At 30.2% G+C, this 18,162-nt stretch overlaps 1 protein-coding gene across 2 annotated transcripts in view; it reads right to left on the bottom strand.

Annotated features, from left to right (window-relative positions):
* Positions 1-15,996, bottom strand: part of LOC113370485 (MFS-type transporter SLC18B1-like) — a 36,913-nt gene extending 20,917 nt beyond the window's left edge. Inside the window, exon 1 of one of the 2 annotated variants that reach the window (XM_026611156.1) lies at positions 15,903-15,996. The gene's annotated coding sequence lies outside the window, so the exon portion shown is untranslated. Of the gene's footprint in view, positions 1-12,408; positions 12,542-15,902 lie in introns of those variants that run through there. The other variant, XM_026611155.1, reaches the window with a different exon arrangement.
* Between the last annotated feature and the right edge of the window lie 2,166 nt (positions 15,997-18,162).

The raw sequence follows: 18,162 nt of genomic DNA, 5'->3' as shown, positions 1-18,162 counted from the left end.
TAATATATAAAAAGAAAAAACTAAAGACAAATATAAGAAAAAAATAAATATAAATATAAATAAACTATAATAAATCTCGAGGTATTTCCTTTTGAGCCTGGTCGGCTGGCCTTCCTGGTATAAGTTGCATGCTAGTTGGTTTGGATGTGCGTCAATTCTATTCTTATAATTACAGGCAAACATTGATATATGTTCTTGAATTGTAGGTATACCCGTGTCTTTTGGGAGAATCCATGTTGGCGTGTAGTGAGGAGCGTTTAATATTTGCCGCAGGAATTTGTTTTGTGCTCGTTGTATTATGTTTAAATTGCTCTTTTTAGCAGTACCCCAAAGTTGTAATCCGTAGGTCCACACGGGTTTGATCACAGCCTTATATATAAGTAATTTGTTGTAAGTTGATAATTCTGATTTTCTGTTTAAGAGCCAATAATAATTTTTGAAGATTAGATCTATTTGTTGTTTTTTGTTCTTTATGTGTACTTTCCAGTTGAGTTTCCTATCTAAGTGAATGCCGAGATACTTTATTGATTCTTTGGACGGAATAATTTCATCGTTGAGTACAACTGCTGGGCAAGTTTGGGTGCGAAGCGTGAAAGTTATATGGACTGATTTTGTGCTATTTACTTCTATCCTCCACAACGAAAACCATTTCTCAGCTAAGCTGAGATGGTGCTGAAGGCTGTTGGAAGCTGCAGTCGGATCTTTTTTTGTGGCGATGATGCACGTATCATCAGCAAATGTGGCTAAACTCGTGTCAGTTGAAGTTGGAAAATCAGCTGTAAAAATTAAAAATAGTGTTGGGGCGAGGACACTCCCTTGAGGCACTCCAGAATTAATTTCGGTAATATTTGAGTCCGTATCGGCGATGCTGACAAAAAAGTTTCTATTTTGTAAATAGGATTTTATTAATAGGAATAAAGAATCTGGTAAACATCTTTTAACTTTATACATTAATCCGGTATGCCATACTTTGTCAAATGCCTGCTTGAGATCCAAAAAAGCCGCAGAACAGTACTCTTTATTATGCAGCGCATTGTTAATTACGTTTATTATTCTGTGAACTTGCTCAATTGTTGAATGTTTGTCGCGAAACCCAAATTGATGGTTCGGAATAAAACTTTGTTCTTGTAGGATTATTTTAATCCGTTGAAGAATTAGCTTTTCAAATATTTTCGATATGCAAGACAATAAACTTATCGGCCGGTAGGAAGATAATAGATAAGGGTCTTTACCTGGTTTCACTATAAGGATTATTTTAGCTCTTTTCCAAGACTGCGGAAAAGTTTTCATTCTCAGTATAGAGTTATATATTATTGTGAGCATTCTAATAGCTTTCTTGGAAGTTCTTTAAGCATTTTAATAGAAATCCGGTCTGGTCCAGGTGATTTTCTAGAATTTGCTTTTGCAATTTCTTGGGTTACTTCAGCCGCAGTAAAACGATTAACATCATGAGTCACTAGCGACGGTGAATCCTGAAGAAAATCATAAATGAATTGTTCATCATTAGAGTTGCATTTACGTGAAAATGGCTGAAATGTGAGGCGCAGGTGTTCGGCGAATGCATTAGTTTTTTCTTCTGGACTTCTTGCCCATGAACCGTCTGTTTTTCTTAAAGGAGGAATTGGTACAATTGGTCTTTTCAATTTTTTGGTTGCTTTCCAAAGAGAATAATTTGTTTCACTACTTGCAGAAAGATTATGTAAGTAGTTTTCAAAAGAAACATTTTTATAATTTATTATTAAATTTTTCAGGTCTCTGCATGCACTGTTAAATTTTCTTTTATCTTCCGGTGATCTAGTTATTTGCCAAATTCTTCTTAATTTCCTTTTCTGTGCAATGATTTTTTTAATATCTATGGGCACAGAGTGACTGTGATTGTGATTTAGAATAGGAGTCGATATTTTAGCTGCTGCAATTAATGTATTTGTGAAGTTGTTGATACCGATATTCAAATCATTCTCACTTTTTAATGGAATATTACAGTTAATGGTGTCTTCGATGTATTCTTGGAAAAGAAGCCAATCGGTAAATTTGTTTGTAAGCGAACTCATGACTTTGGTTGGAGTATTAGTGGAGTATTTAAGAATTACTGGTGAATGATCAGAACTGAGATCCAGACTTGAATTTATTTCAACACTCTCGTTTTTAATATTTTTGGCTACAAAAAATCGAGGAGGTCTGGAATTTTGTTCAAATCAGTTGGCCAGTATGTGGGCTCACCCGTAGAAAATGTCCGAAGATTATTATTATTTATTGTATTATACAATTGACGGCCTCTAGGTGTTATTAGTCTAGATCCCCAAAAATGTGTGCTTTGCGTTATAATCACCTCCCGCAATAAACAAATTTCCAAGGCTGGTAAAAAAAGTTGTAAACTGATTTTCAGTAATAATGTGCCTTGGCGGACAATAGATTGCCGATACTGTAATTTTGTGAGTCATTAGGTCAATTAAAACATTTGTCGATTGTATGTAGTCAGTATAAAAAGGTTCTGTCTCGTAATGTCTTATGTTTGACTTTATGATAATGGCAGTGCCACCGTGAGGTCTGTCGTCCGGGTGATTTGTGGTATATGTGTGATAATTAGGAAAACGAATATTGTGATTTGTCTCGGTAAAATGCGTCTCGGAAATTAGCATAATGTCTACGTCATTGGTAGTTAAAAATTGTTTGAGTTCATGGACATGATTGCTCAAGCCGTTCGAGTTCCATATGCAAATTGTTAGTTGCATAGACATAATTATTTTTTATTAGATAAAATTGTTGTTAGTAAATTAAGCATTATGCCCATTTGTTCTGTCAATATTTTAATCATGTTTTTAAGTTCTGTTAAGTCATTAGATTTATTGTTAGTATTGTTTTCAGAGTTACTATTGTTTATTGAGTTCGTTGAGTCAGTAGGTAAAGTTGTGTTGTTTTCTAGTAATATTGGAGTAAGTTACGCCCGGTCTTAAAGTAGCATTTGGTTTTAAATTTTGCACATTACTTGTTTTCTGACGTAATGAAGTGTTTTTTTTTTCAATATATTCTTTATAGACGTGACAGCCTTTATAGTTAGCAGGGTGATTTTCATTACAAAGGACACACTTTCACGGTCGACCTTTTTTTCCCACTTGCATTTTTCTGTCAAGTGATCTTGAGCGCATTTAACGCATCTGGGGGTGCGGTGGCAATAATTTCTGGTATGACCATACCTTTGGCAGCGAGTGCACTGAACAATTTCTCTAGAGAACCTCTTTGCCTCTATTTCTACTTTAGTTTTATATAAAAAATCAATTTTATAAAAATCTTTATTATTAGGCTGTTGTTCAAGCTCAATTAAAAACATGTTCAGAGGGAATTTTGAGATTCTGCTTTTAATGTTCTCAATACGAACGACTTTGTGACCTAACTGTTGTATTTCATTTTTGAGCATATCTGTATCCGTGCTGAAATGTAGGTTTTTAACCACTATTTTGAACGTTCTTTTACATTTCTCCTGGAAAGAATGCATTTGAGTACCCCTCTCTTTCAGAAGTTTGAGAATTTTATTGTAAAGTTTAGCATTATCAAGATTAACTCTAACCCTAGTTTCGTTCGTCAATAACTTTTATTTGATAAAGATTTTTTGCTTCACATTCTAAGAGTTGAGCTAATGGTTTGATATCACGTACCTCATGTATAAAAATTGGCGGCGGTCTGTTAACTGGGCTGCATTTATCACTCGAGTCTTCGGTATTAGGATTAGCTAAAACTTCATATATATTGCTTGTGGGAGTTGGGTTTAGCCAGTAGTTCGAATTTGAAGATGTTTTTTGCATGTTGATTCTTCATTTAATTTCTTTTGAATTTTTTGTTTCTTACTTCAAACCATTCTGAATCCTTACTGGTGGTTGCTTCTTGATTAAATTCATTTAGGGAAATTGAGTCATTTTTCTGATGTAAAGAATCTTCTTCAACAATATCTGTATTAGACCTCTTATACTTGTTAGCACTCGTATAGACCTTTTTCGGTTTGACTGGGGAGCATTCTAAATCCATCTGATCGGTATCCGTATTTAAAATTTTTGACATTTTCAAGTAAAAGTTATTAATTCCCCCGTAGGGGAATATTTCTCTATTACGTACTCACACAGGAATGTTTCTATTCAAATTTTTAGACCAAAATCATAAAATTCCTGCAAGTTATTTGCAAATTTAATAAATTTAATATTTCTCAGTATTATGAATGTCACAATATTTTGTTTTTTTTTTTTTGTTTATATGAAAATTAAAATCAAGCTCAATTAAATTTATGGAAGTCGCAAATTTGATTCATATACAAGGACAAAATTAGATATTTAAAGACAAATGACCTTTTTTGTTGTACTTTTCATTACGATCTGTCATATTAAAACATTCATTAATCGTTTTGACAATTATATTATTAACTATACTCAAAATTTGACATCAAAGCTGCCATATGTCAGACTTGGCCGTGGATGGGATCGAACCAGCGAACCCGGGAGTAGTTTATTCTAGCCCACGTCCGAACTAATTACGCCAGCACTGAGCCCATTAACCCCATTTGATCATAAAAAAACAACATTAACTATAGGTTGCACTAAATGTTTAGATATATAATGTTTAAAATGTATTTAACAGTCAACATATTATTCCGATGTTTATATATATGTGAAAACATTAGTTGAATCACCACCTAATTTCCATTAAGTTTTCAAGCAGATTTGTAGCACATAAAATATTATATATTCTTCGATTTTCAGAAAATAAAAATCACGAAAGTTTACTCAATAGTTATGGTATAGATTTGTAATATTTTGTTAATGTAAACTTATTTACTAAATTTGCATTCTTATAATTTATCAACCGCGCATTGCAATTATATTTGAATTATTTTAAATATATCAATGTTAACATAAAGATATAATTATAATATTAAAACTGAATATTTCAGATAAGAATATATATTTATTTATTTATTTATTTATTTATTCATAAGCAAGCCGTAATCAATAATAATAGATATTATTTCAGGCTCTTGTCAAGCTTATTCATAGTTAATATTAAAAGATAGTATTTTATAATAATCATAGTAGCTGGCACGAATGTCGCTTCTGAAAAAGAGCTGAAAAAAAGCATTCGAACATTAAAATACAATGTTCATCATCAAGTTCATCATATTAAAGTCTATTTGCCACCAGTCAAGCTCAAAATTCTTGCACAAGGTTGAAAGTTATACTCATTTAAACCGTAAAAAATTTAAATTAATAAAATAGCAATAAAAAAATGAAAAAAAATAATGGTTGTACAGGCGATCAAATGGTCAGACTACATAGATACAGGATAAGGATTATGCAAGAAATATTTATTGAATTCAAATTGAGAAAATTCAGTAATGTCATAAAAAGCTATGTCTTTAAAAAGTTAACTAGGAAGCATGAAATTTTTTGCTGTCTAAGTTTCGAATATTGAGTGGAAGTTATTCATAAGCTGAATACCTAGACCGTCGATCGTATTGAAAGAGCTGGCTAATTTATATGTACGCGCCTTAATAGTTTGTGTCTAGTGTTTGTAATTTGAGGACGAAGCCATATCAAAAAAGTTTCGAATTGTTTTTGATGAAAGTTAATGTTACCAGCATAAAAATGCTGGGACAGTTAGAATATTGTATTTTTTAAATATGGGTCTGCAGGAGGCTTTACTGGGCAAGGAAAAAATTATTCGAATAGCTCTTTTCTGAAGCTAAATATTTTAATTAGTTTGGATGAAAAACCCCAGAATTGAATGCCGTATGAAACGTGAGAACAAAGTTGCTATAATAAACTGAAAGTAAGCAATTTAAACCCAAGTTTGGGTTTTAGGGTGCGCAACATGAAACATGTCTAGATAAGTTGGTGATAGAGAGATAGAGATATGATCAGACCACTTTAAATTATTATTAATATGGATACCAACAAGAACTTTGATACTTGCGAAAAATTATGTGTTGAATTATTGATGGTTAAAGAAGTATATTATTGGCTGAACGATTTTTGTACAAAAAGATATGATTTGGGTCTTATCATTATTGAGAACTAGAATTTTCACAAAACCATTTCGTTGTTCTGACATAACCACGCTTAATTTATGTTGTAATTCATTAAGAGATTTGGCCTTGATGATAACGCTGGTATCATCCGCAAAGAATAAATCACAAAGATTTGTACAATGAGGTAAATCATTAATATATATGAGAATAAGAGAGGCCCTAAAATTGATCCTTGGGGCACGCCCAATGTACTTGTCAGTTTATCCGAAATTATTTGCTCGTGATCGTTATTAAGTAAACGCTTTGTGTTCGATAGACAGGTAAGATTTAAATAGTTTGAGCGAACGTCCGCGAATACCACAATTTTCTAATTTGTTAAGAAGTCTTTGATGAGAAATACTATCGAAAGCTTTGGACAGATCGCAAAATATCGCAGTACAATATGTGGCTTCTTCGAAGGAGTCAATGATGTTATGACTAAATTATAAATTGAGTGGGAAGTAGAATGGTTCTTTCGGAAACCATGCTGATTCTTGAACAAAATATTATATTTATTGAGAAAAGACGTAACCTAGTATGCAAGATTTTTTTCAATTATTTTACTCGAAAGAGTTCAAGAGGGAAATGGGACGGTAATATTTATATCGTCTTTATTATTTTTCTTATGAAGTGGAAAAATCTTTGAATGCTTGAGGTGGAATGGAAATATTCCTTCATCGAAGCATTTATTTAAACATAACATAAATTATCTATGAAAAAGGGATAGAATTCTTTAAGAATAAGACTAGTTATCTGATCAGGACCCGCTGAACTAGTAACTTTTTCGATAGAAAGGTTTGCTTTTGTTCTTTCTAAATTACAGGATAAAGAACGAATGTAGAATTATTTCGCGCGGATAAAGTTTTAGTCGAACTAGTGGTGATCGAGTTGATTGCGCTTGTTATTTAGACGCTTCGGTGACAAAAAAGTGATTAAATTTATTAGATATGACTACCTTATCAATATCTGTTGTCCGTTAATTGTAAGACAATCAATCTGTGAAGATTTAGTTTGTGTTGATTTCCGAGTTAATTAAGGACCAAATTGTTTTCTGTTTATTTGCTGAATTAAAAATTAATTTTCCGTTGAATTTGATCTTCGCTAAATTGATTAGATCATTTAAAGTTGCCCTATATTTCCAAAAATAAAATTATAACCATGTTATTATTATGTACCGATAATCTCTCAAGAAATGCTAATCTTTTAAGTGAAATTCTCAACCCTTTAGTTAGCCAAGGAGTTGAAGTATAATTTTTTGGGCAACGGTTTTCCTTAATGAGAGGAAAAGCTTGATTGAAGTTGAATAAAAATGTAGAAATAAAGTTGTCGAACATTGTATTTGAGTCTTTGGACTTGTTAAGCAGGGTCCATGATTCCTTTTCCAGAAGACATTTGAAAATCAATTTATTTGATTCATAATGTTCGAGTGCGCTTTAAATGTAATAATTGTTGGAATAGTAGTACCATATATGATATTCTCTTTCTCAATATAATTAAACATTTTTAAAATACCCAAAAATACATTTTTATAAATTGTGAAGATAACAAAACAAATATTTGTTCAAGGCACTAATTTGTTTTCAGTTGGACATCTATGTATACAAATAGATTCTACAAACAGATAACAAATTATGCAAATAAAAATAAACATAAATATACAAAGCTAAATATATATAACAGTATACATATGAACAACATTGTTTTATTTTCCATTGTATTAGTCTTATTCATGACTCAACATTGTCGTTGATTATATATTTATATATTTACACGGAAATTAAATTCTAGAAATATTTTATTAAATTTCATTCTAAGATGTTAAAACATTTTTGTTTTATCAACTAAGCTATTATGACAATGACTGCAAGCATTCCATTCATTTCATTGTAATATAGATTTTTTTTATTTAAGTCAGGTGTGCATTTTGTTGTCAAGTTGATTAGTCATATTCGGTTGAAACAGTAATGAACTTGTTGTGAGTGGCATTTTGCCATTAAGGCAACCTGCTAAACTTCCTGATATGTTTAAATAATCGACTCAATCAATAAGACAAAAATTTATAAGTATATCTAGTTGCTGTAGAGCGCCATATTGTAAAAGAAACTGTTGCAGATTATTCAATTTTGAGCAAAATTTTGACCAAACAAAACAAACTCCTGCCAAATACATATACCGAATATTTTCTAAAAGCGCAACTGATTATTCTAAATTTACAAGTTGAATAAATCACTTTTCGCGGGACTATAATATTTTAGTATGTTTATTAAGACCAGGTCTTATATTAAGTTTTATTAGAATCGCGAGAAAAATTGTTTAATTATCAATTACAAACAAACGTGATCTTTCTTTCGAATTAGTTTAGAAATTTTCAAATAGATTCAAGATTTTTAGCTAAAACGTGGACAAAAATTTCTGCGTTTTTCGTATTAGAAAACTGATTTCATTATTATAACTTTTTTTTATTTTTATTAAAACTTAACATTCATCGAATGGCATTTATGTTTTTGAAATCGGTTTAGCCGTTTTTGGGAACCTCAATGAGAGGACATAAATAGGCTCGTTCAATTCAAAATAACTTGAAAACGTTGAAAAAATATAAAATTAGCAAATAGGATTTTCTCGCAAGATCCTAAACTTCTGCTTCAAAAAGTTAAAAATTAATTATTTAATACGCACTTTGCTTCGATAATATATGAATTATGACTTAAAAACAGTTTGAAAATATACTATATCGCCTTTCAACGTCATGAAAAGGTTACGAGATTCGAGATAACTAGATAGACAGGTATTCACGTACAATTTGTGACGCGCGATTTATATTTTATTAGGGTAAACAAACAATGTTTACCTACATTGTAGAAATACGAGAAAATTTTCCTTTGATTTTTAAATGCTTATGTTCGAGTGCGCTTTAAATGTAATAATTGTTGGAATAGTAGTACCATATATGATATTCTCTTTCTCAATATAATTAAACATTTTTAAAATACCCAAAAATACATTTTTATAAATTGTGAAGATAACAAAACAAATATTTGTTCAAGGCACTAATTTGTTTTCAGTTGGACATCTCTGTATACATATATATATATATATATATATATATATATATATTATATCTAGATGTATATTATATATATCTTATCAGTACTCAGACTCACCGTTGATCATTGGATGTTACATCTCACCAACGCATATGAAACGTTGATAAACTTGGATTGGAATTTAAAATAGTAAATGTTTTCTTACACTTGTTTTAGAACGAAAATGTTCTGATATTTCTATAAAGTATTTTGGAAACACAGCATTTTAGAAATGCATCAGTTTGATGCTTTTTTGCCAGGAAAAAAAAATATTCTCGTTTTCCACGCGATTTTTTATAGTTTAGCGCAAAAAAAAATTTTTTTTGGCAATACATTTTAATTCCAATATTTTGAACATTTTGATATTTGAGGAATTTTTTTTAAAACTTTTAGCACAAATGATGAAAAGCTTTGGCGTAATCTACCTTGCATAATGCAGCAGTGATATCAGTTTTTATTATAATAATAATATTCTTCGCCAAAATCAAATGAATGCTTTGTATACGGGAATAAAATTTAATGTAAAGAATCAAATAAAAGTAATACATTCAATAATGAATGGATTGATTAGATTGCGAGACAATCGATAGGCTGAGCCGTTTCATATAATTATCATATAAGCAATACATTTTTCGTGCATGTTTTAGAAAAAAATTCTGAATCAATTTTGAAAAGTCAAAAATTGTTTAAAAGGTATCATTTGGGAATCATGCCGATTAGATTTTGACGATAATCAGCCGGGATTTTTTTACAATTCTAATGAAACTTTGCATATAGATATTTGTCCAAACCAAAGGTTCCCGAACTTTTTTATGCCGTGGACCCCTTGGGTTTTGCCATGAACACCCTATTTAATCAATTATAGATTATTTTATGAACTTTTAACTGTCCTAAAGTTCGGTATTATACATTTAAAATAAAAATACATATGTTCGAACATTTGGGCTCGCCCGTAGGTAAGCGGTTAAGAGCGACGGGATCTGAATCAGAGGTCCCGGGTTCGATACCCATTTCGAGCAGCCTGTTGTCAGGCACCAGTGACAACAATTTTCATTTGGAAATATAGATAGCAATATGTTTCCAAGTGAAAATAGCCCTTGCCCGGCATTGCTGCACCAATAAAAAAGTCAATCCTAATAGATTAATTCTAATAACAAAAATCATCAAATATGGATGGATTAACCATTGGGTTACCATCTAAAAAATATGAAGTAAGGAGAAGTTTCAGCCCAACAGCTCATAGAACGTAAGGTTCTGATTGCTGTTAAAAAAAAAAATGTTAAAAAATAAAAAATGATTGAGATGACAAATTAAAGTAAGCAATAAGTAAATTTTTAAGAAACAACATTTGGCGATAATTTTGTAAAGTTTACTTATATTACATCAATCTTACATCAAGATGTAATTAGACGAGAGCTTCCATCTCTTTTTACTTAGGTGTTCGGTGATAACGCTAACCCGCTTTTCTATGTATTATAATCTCTGTTTTACATTTAATAAAAGTATGAATTAACGCAAAAAACAATTCTAAGCATAAAACTTTCAAAACCCATCATATAAAATCATTGCATGTTAAATGCCTGCACAACGACAACTTTATACATTTTTAGTCGAAGGTATAATATTGTATATGACTTTTTATTGTAGATATAAAGTTAAGATTTATTAACATTGTGTGTTGCAATACACTGACTGAACTTTTTGAAGTAAAACTTCTTTAGACGCGGCTAGGGTGTAAATACGTACAAATGCAACTGAAGTCCGTTACGCCTGAACTGTTTGTCATTCGCTCTCGATGAGATCATTTCTATACGGGTCAATTGTGATTAGTCGTCGTGTATGTGGATAGAGAGACCGGCATCAACGTTGTATGCGTACCGATATCAACAAGGAAATCGGCATCGATAAATAAATATTTTAAAGTTACATCGTAGTACAAATCTTGATTTATTAAAAAATGCTTGAATCAAAAGAATATTTTACCCTTTTCTTTGAAAATAAAAATACAAATTAAACATTTGTGCCGAGCCGTTTTTATATTATTCGTAGTTTCTATAAATTTTTGAAGTTATTAAAATAGAAAATATTTTTTAGACAAGACAGTTATTACAGCTGTTCAAAAAATTAGATTAAATCGCCAGCGATACAGTAAAAAAATGCAAGCATTTAATTTTAATTATATAAAGTTCTTCAAACACAATTATTGCAGGATAAATGAAGTTGCAAAACAATAGTTGTTTAGGCATTGTTTAACATAATCCACTGCGTGAACTAATATTATAGAATTTATTAATCAGCAATTATGTTCATTTCTCTAATAAAGGTTCATTTCTAAATGCTAATTACAATGACAAACCGATCATGTCATATTTGAAGTATGACTTTAATTACATTATCGTTTTTAAATATTATACATATTTTTAATGCTATTATAAATATACAATTCATAATTTATCATTATATAAATGTGTATAATGGTTGACACTAATAAATGTATACATCACGAGTGTTACCATATTACCAATAAATATTATTCAAAATTGTTATATGATGTATTTATTTTTACTTAACTTAAATTTGCTATTTGTGCAGTAGCAAATAAGTTTTAATTCAATCGCGTGTGAACCTTACGCGCATTTTTTTCTACGCACGTTACCATAGACCCCTGGGACCCTGTATGGACCACTTTTGGTCCACAAATATCATAGACATACGAAGTGATTTTTTTATAAAAATTTAAAATTTGGAATAAAAAGACACGCTTTTAGAAATTATGTTAAAATTGAATAACCTGTGATAGGAGTTCGGTATACCTATAGATCACTCAGAAATGATCTATAATAGGTATATATGATAAAGATTAAGACGATTATTTACGCGTATCGAGGAGTTCAAGCAAAGTTTTCCTTAAAAGCAAGTTTTATATTCCTAGTAATTATAACATATATATCTTATGCAACTCTAATTAACTTTTATCATATAATTCATTTTATAATAATAATACAAAAAATATTATTTTTGATGATTATTATTCGATAAGTTAAATTTTATGAATTGTACAAAAATTATAGATCAAATATATGTTTTTTTTTATTCGAGGCCCTGATTAAATGTTCATACTATATTTAAATAGAACTTATTTTAAATGCGATGAGTACAGAACACATTGAATTGAAATAATTTGCATTTGTTGATAATTTAAAAATGCAATCGCACGACACAAAAGCCATGTGCGTTATTAAAGCAGATAGCAAAGGTACAAAAACAAATACATACTGTGATAACTGTCTTGTGACGATGATAGTAACTTTTTTTCGTTATAGTATAAAAACACAATTGTTTCCTTCAATAACGTAACACTAAATGAGTTCTTATCGAAAACTGTTTATAAAAAGTTTTATTTTTTAATATCACAAAGTTTCTATTGACCGAACATTCGCCAAATAGCACTATCATCATTTACCCCGACACCGCAACAAGTTAATTTTAAAAAGTGTTAGAAATATCTAACGGAACATATATTATTCACTTAAAAATTAATTAATTTAATTGATCGGTACTAATCGAACGACTTTCGTAACTTGAATGAAATGATCTGACGACGAATGTTTTGACAAGACTGTTCATTTTGATAACGAACACCAGAGTTGAGTTTTTATCAAAGATAGGCGATTTATCAGCGATCTTCACACAATTGTTGATTTAACAATACGATGTTTATTTGTTGGATCGATGGAAAATAATATTAACGGAAATGTTAAAGAATTGTTATACAAAAATATATTGTATTTATTCGTGTCAATTTGAATATAGAAGCATTTGCCACAACTACGCATCTGCTACTATAATGTTCAAGATCGGACATTTTTAATTTGTAATGTTGGCCATGAAACATAACTTGTTTGACAATTATTATTATATTATTGTTTATGACAACTATATTGTATAAGATTGCAATCGATTAACGTAAAATCAAGTGTGTTAAAAAAACAGATTGGCAACAAAGTGCGGATTTTTGCTATAAATTTAAAGACTTATAATTTAATCATGGAACTAAACTGCTCAATCACCTCTTGTCATCTTTGAAGCAGTATATTTTTCCCATTTTTAAACAATTTTTAGTTTTTATTAGCAAAAAACTTAATCAGGTTCAATTAGACACAATCTTAACCAATGAATTTTGTGGCGGACATAGCTCATGGTTAGCATGTCCGACTCACATGCCAGAGATCGTTGGTTCGATTTCAGGCACTTTCTAATAAAGTAATGAATTGTAATAAAGAATTTGTATATGATAATATAGAATTGTAATTGAATAAGTTAGTATGTATGAATTAGAAAAAAATAGTATCAAGCTAAAAAAATTAGAAGAAGACGCAATAGCATTAGTAGAAAAATGAAGAAGATGGATTTAGAAGGAAGAAGAATGAGTAAAAACGAATTAATAGAAGAAGTATTTGAAATAAAATAATGTCTTGAGTTAGAATTTGAAATGTTTAGTTAAAATTGATTAGAATTAGAAGTAAGAAATAGAATTAAAAATAATGTCGAATAAATAAAGAAATGTTGTAGGTGGCTAAATGCTCCATGTAAGCGAGGCCAATAAAATTAAAAAAAAAAAACATTGAATTGATAGCCATACAAGAAGTTTTGTAAAGATCTGAACAAGTAATCAAAAGGTTCAGGACTATACAGTGGATATTGTGAAACATCCCGACCAAGCTTCAAACATTCTTACCAAGTTTTTTTTTGTAATTTTTATTTTAATTGCAATCTGTCACAGTTAGGACATTCAGTAATTGTTCTGACTTTTTTATCATATGGATGGCAACCCAGTAGTTGTCCAGTCCAGTTATGACTAATTATCTATACTTGAAGTATTTGCAAACGTTTTTATTATATATGCAACTCAAGTAGAATTTGACATCAAAGCTGCCTGATGTCGGGCTACTGTGGTAGCGGGATCAATTCCAGCGAACCCAGGACTAGTTGGTGATAGCCCACGTCCTAACCGATATTGCCACCGCTGGCCCATTTTTGCCAAGTGATCAAATAAAAAGATATGTGATGTCAACGTCGGAATAGTTCACTGTTTCGGTTTGTCTATTTTTGCCGCTTTCTTTTGCCGTAAATCAATGTTTTCTCAAAAACGGCTGGACCGATTTCAAAAATTTAAGAGCCATTCGATGCATCTCGATGAGGACTATTATTTGTCAGTTTTGTGCGACGATTGGCCAAGCCGTTTCTTTATAAATAGCAGAAAAGTCAAAAACTTTTCGTCCACGTTTAGCCCGCAATTCTGAATCGATTTTGAAAATTCAAAAACCGTTCGAAAAACATTGGGTGGGAATCGTGCTGATTAGTTTTTGATAAAGATCGACCGGGCCGTTTTCTTGTAATTAAATGTTGAAAAAAAATTTAAGATAATTTTTATGGAATGTTTTTTAGAAATATATATCATGGTCTTATAGAACTTACTGAAATATTACGGCCTTACGATAAGAAGTTTAATTTAAAAAATTAATCGAATTTTTTTTTTTTTTAACGATTGTTAAAATTAAACGATTTACTTAGTAAAACAAGAGATTACTTCGTGTTAATGAACATACTAAACCATTAAAGTCCTACGGAAACCGGTTTAATTATTAAAATTATTGATTTGTGAAAATTTGCTTTTAGAAAATACTTCGAGTCTCCAAGTTACCGTGTTCGTTCGTTTTCAAATATTTGTAATAAATCCACTCGGAATACTTTTAATCACTCATAAATTATTGTATTTTTTATTGACTGAGTCGATTATTTACGCATATCGGGAAGTTCATGTAACTTGCCTCAAGGCAAAATACCAATATCAACTAGTTTAAAATAAAACCATAGATAAAATAATAATAAAATAAAATAATAAATAATAAAATTTTCACACAACACACACTATTCGGAACCTTGACATTTGTTAGACCACTTTTCGTAGCGTGATATATTAGGATAATTTTGAAAACTATGACTTCGAACATCGCACATTTTTTGAAAGTCGTCAAAAAATTTTTAGTTATCACGAGAAATTACTCGGATGATCTTAACCAAACACTTTTTAATCTTTTTGAATGTTTAAAATCGGGTCAGGATGTTTGGCTAGAATATGTATGAACAATTTCATACGTATACACATATAATATACTAATTGTGAAGAAACGGCTCGGCCGATAGTCGCCCAAAACATATCAACCCGAGTTTTTATCGAGTTTGATCGAATGGCTTTGAAAGTTTTGAAATCCAATTCGGCCAGTTTAGAGAAAATTCGACAAAATGCTAAATCCAATGTTATACATATACAAACATATACGTTTTTTAGTTTTGGTCTCAAGCGATTTAGAATGACTTGAAACGTCGAGAAAACAAATTAGCAAAGCAGATTTCCTGGCCTAAAATAAAATTGTTGGTTGAGACAATGTTTTTATAAAATATCTAAAGTTTCGGATAATTAATTGCAATTCGTAAACTAATAAATATACAAACTCGCATTTGCACTATAATTATTAGAAGATTTGCACTAAATAGAACATAACTTTGCTTATTTTTGTTACATACTAAAGGACACAATTCTTTATCAACAAAAAATATCTAAAGATGTTTCGAGCATATCTTCAGCATGCTATTATAATCACTCTTAATGAAAAAACATATTAAAATTCACACTAAATTTATACAAAACCAAGTTTGTATGAATTATTTATAACCCAAAAAATCGGAAATTATTTCAATGTACTCACTTTTCTATATTATTGAGAAAATCCGACTTCTATTCAGCAGCAACTTTATGCACATATTTTTCACTTAAAAACAAAATGACTAATAAATATGTTTATGATATATTCTAATTATTATGCAATTGTCATTATCTTTTAAATAACAGCACTGCATAATTGTGCACCGGGTAATTTATTTGTTGTATGAATGCATACATATTGCATACCGGAAATTTTAAATTGACAAGAATAATATTCGTATTATAAAATAATATTTTTCACTGTAACACCTGCTATAAGGTATGCTCTTCGTAAGACTTTGCAAAACGAATGATGTAAGTGCAATTGAATTATTATATTAAATTAGAATTAAAAATCGAGTTCTATGTCTTCGGAAAAGATGGCGGTAGCTAAATTTTTGTAGTCGGATCATATCATTAAAATTGTTAGTGCTTTGAAAATAAAGGTCGGCATCTGTCTGCAAGAATAAATAATAGTTAAAGTGATAAAGTGATTTAAAGTGTTTTATGACTTCGATTGTAAAGGTAAGTAACCTAACCTAAAAACTTGTTATTATTAAATTTATCATGAAATTTTATTGACCAACATAGAAATTTTATTGGAGATATAAACAAGTTTAGTAATTTTTCACTGCAAAATCCAGAAATTTTAATCAAAATTCACTTTTTACGTTTGTTTAATATTACCCTGCACATATCCAGGACTGTTTTAATATTTCAAAACATATGTGGGGCACTAAATTTTTTGACAACTTGTCCGCGAATGTGACAAATAAATTTAGATATTTTTATTTATTCAAGCAACACATTGTATAAAACGATACGAACATTACATACAATCAAATCCATCCAAATTCATCAACTAGTGGTGTGTATGGCACCGTGTCTTAAGACAAATTGCTGGAACTTCCCGTACCGTAACAAAATGTTCGAGAAATATTGAATGTTTTCAAATAGATTATTATAAATAAATACTGTTATATTGTCTAATATTTATAAGAATTATATAAACTAAATTGCAAAGTTGAAATTTTTATTTAAAGTATATTAGAACTTAAGTCAAAATTAGAAAAAAAATATTAAAAAATAAATTTTAAAACATTTTTTTTTCCAAAATCAATTATTTTGTTAGAAGCAGAAAGTTCTTAGAATTATCAAATCAGACGCTTAGTTCTCTTAAACACTGCCATTTTTTGCACATTTAGCTCTGTATCTTCGAAATGGCTGGGCCTGCTTTTGCCAAAAACTAACAACCACTTTTCCGAATCATTACTAATTGAATGTTTCTTAGAAGCTCATTCATAACGGATACTCCGTTCTCTCAAAAATTCGATTTCTATTTTCTGCACTCTTTGCTCCGTATCTCCGTAACGGCTGGACCTGCCTTTGCTAAAACCTAATCAGCACATCTCCATATCTATAGGAATCAAATACTTTTTGAACCATTCAAATCGGTTGATTCGAGCGCCTGAAAACGCGAACGAAAAAATTCGGACACACAAAACACACACACATCCTGAGGCATGCTAAAATGTTCAGAAACCCTAAAACGTGAAAACGTGCAAAAATTTTCATTTTCGATTTTTGTCCCATTACTATAACTTACCCTACGGGAAGTTAATTTTTAAAAAAAACTTTAGAATACTTTCAAAACTTTGAAATAATTAGATTTTTGGGAATTTAGATTTTTTTTAAAAAATTGACTTTTTTGAAAATTTTGTTTTTTTATAATTTGATTTTTTTTAAATTTTGAACTTTTTTCAAAGCAATAACGACGCATAGCTGTTTTAGAGTCGAAATATCGAAGCGCGCAAGCACCAAAGTCCAACGTGTAAAACATTCGGAACCAATATAAATGTACACAAAATTTGAACTTATTATTATAATTTCTATAATATATAATATATCAGATAATATGATGTGCATTTGCCTAAATGATCATTTTTGACCGCCAAATGGCATTATTATTATTTTTTTATTGGATCTTCAGAAACCCTGGACCTGCCATCTCAAAAATTTTACCAGTTATTAACTTCCCGTAGGGTAGGTTATAGTAATCGCAAAAAATCGAAAATGAAAATTTTTATATATCTTTGCGTTTCAGAGGTTTCTGAACATTTTGGCATACCTTAGAAAAAATGGATGTATGTGTGTGTGTGTGTGTGTGTATGTATGTATGTATGTGTGTGTATGTATGTGCGGATACAAATTTTCGTCGACGATTTCGGGAACACGGATCAACCGATTTGAATAATTCAAAAAGC

This window comes from Ctenocephalides felis, unplaced genomic scaffold, assembly GCF_003426905.1.
Source record: "Ctenocephalides felis isolate EL2017-DRISC unplaced genomic scaffold, ASM342690v1 CF-g0.4_SCAFFOLD_01492, whole genome shotgun sequence".
NCBI lineage: Eukaryota > Metazoa > Arthropoda > Insecta > Siphonaptera > Pulicidae > Ctenocephalides > Ctenocephalides felis.
Note: the sequence above shows the minus strand (reverse complement) of the source record. Positions and strands in the feature narration are given on the sequence as shown.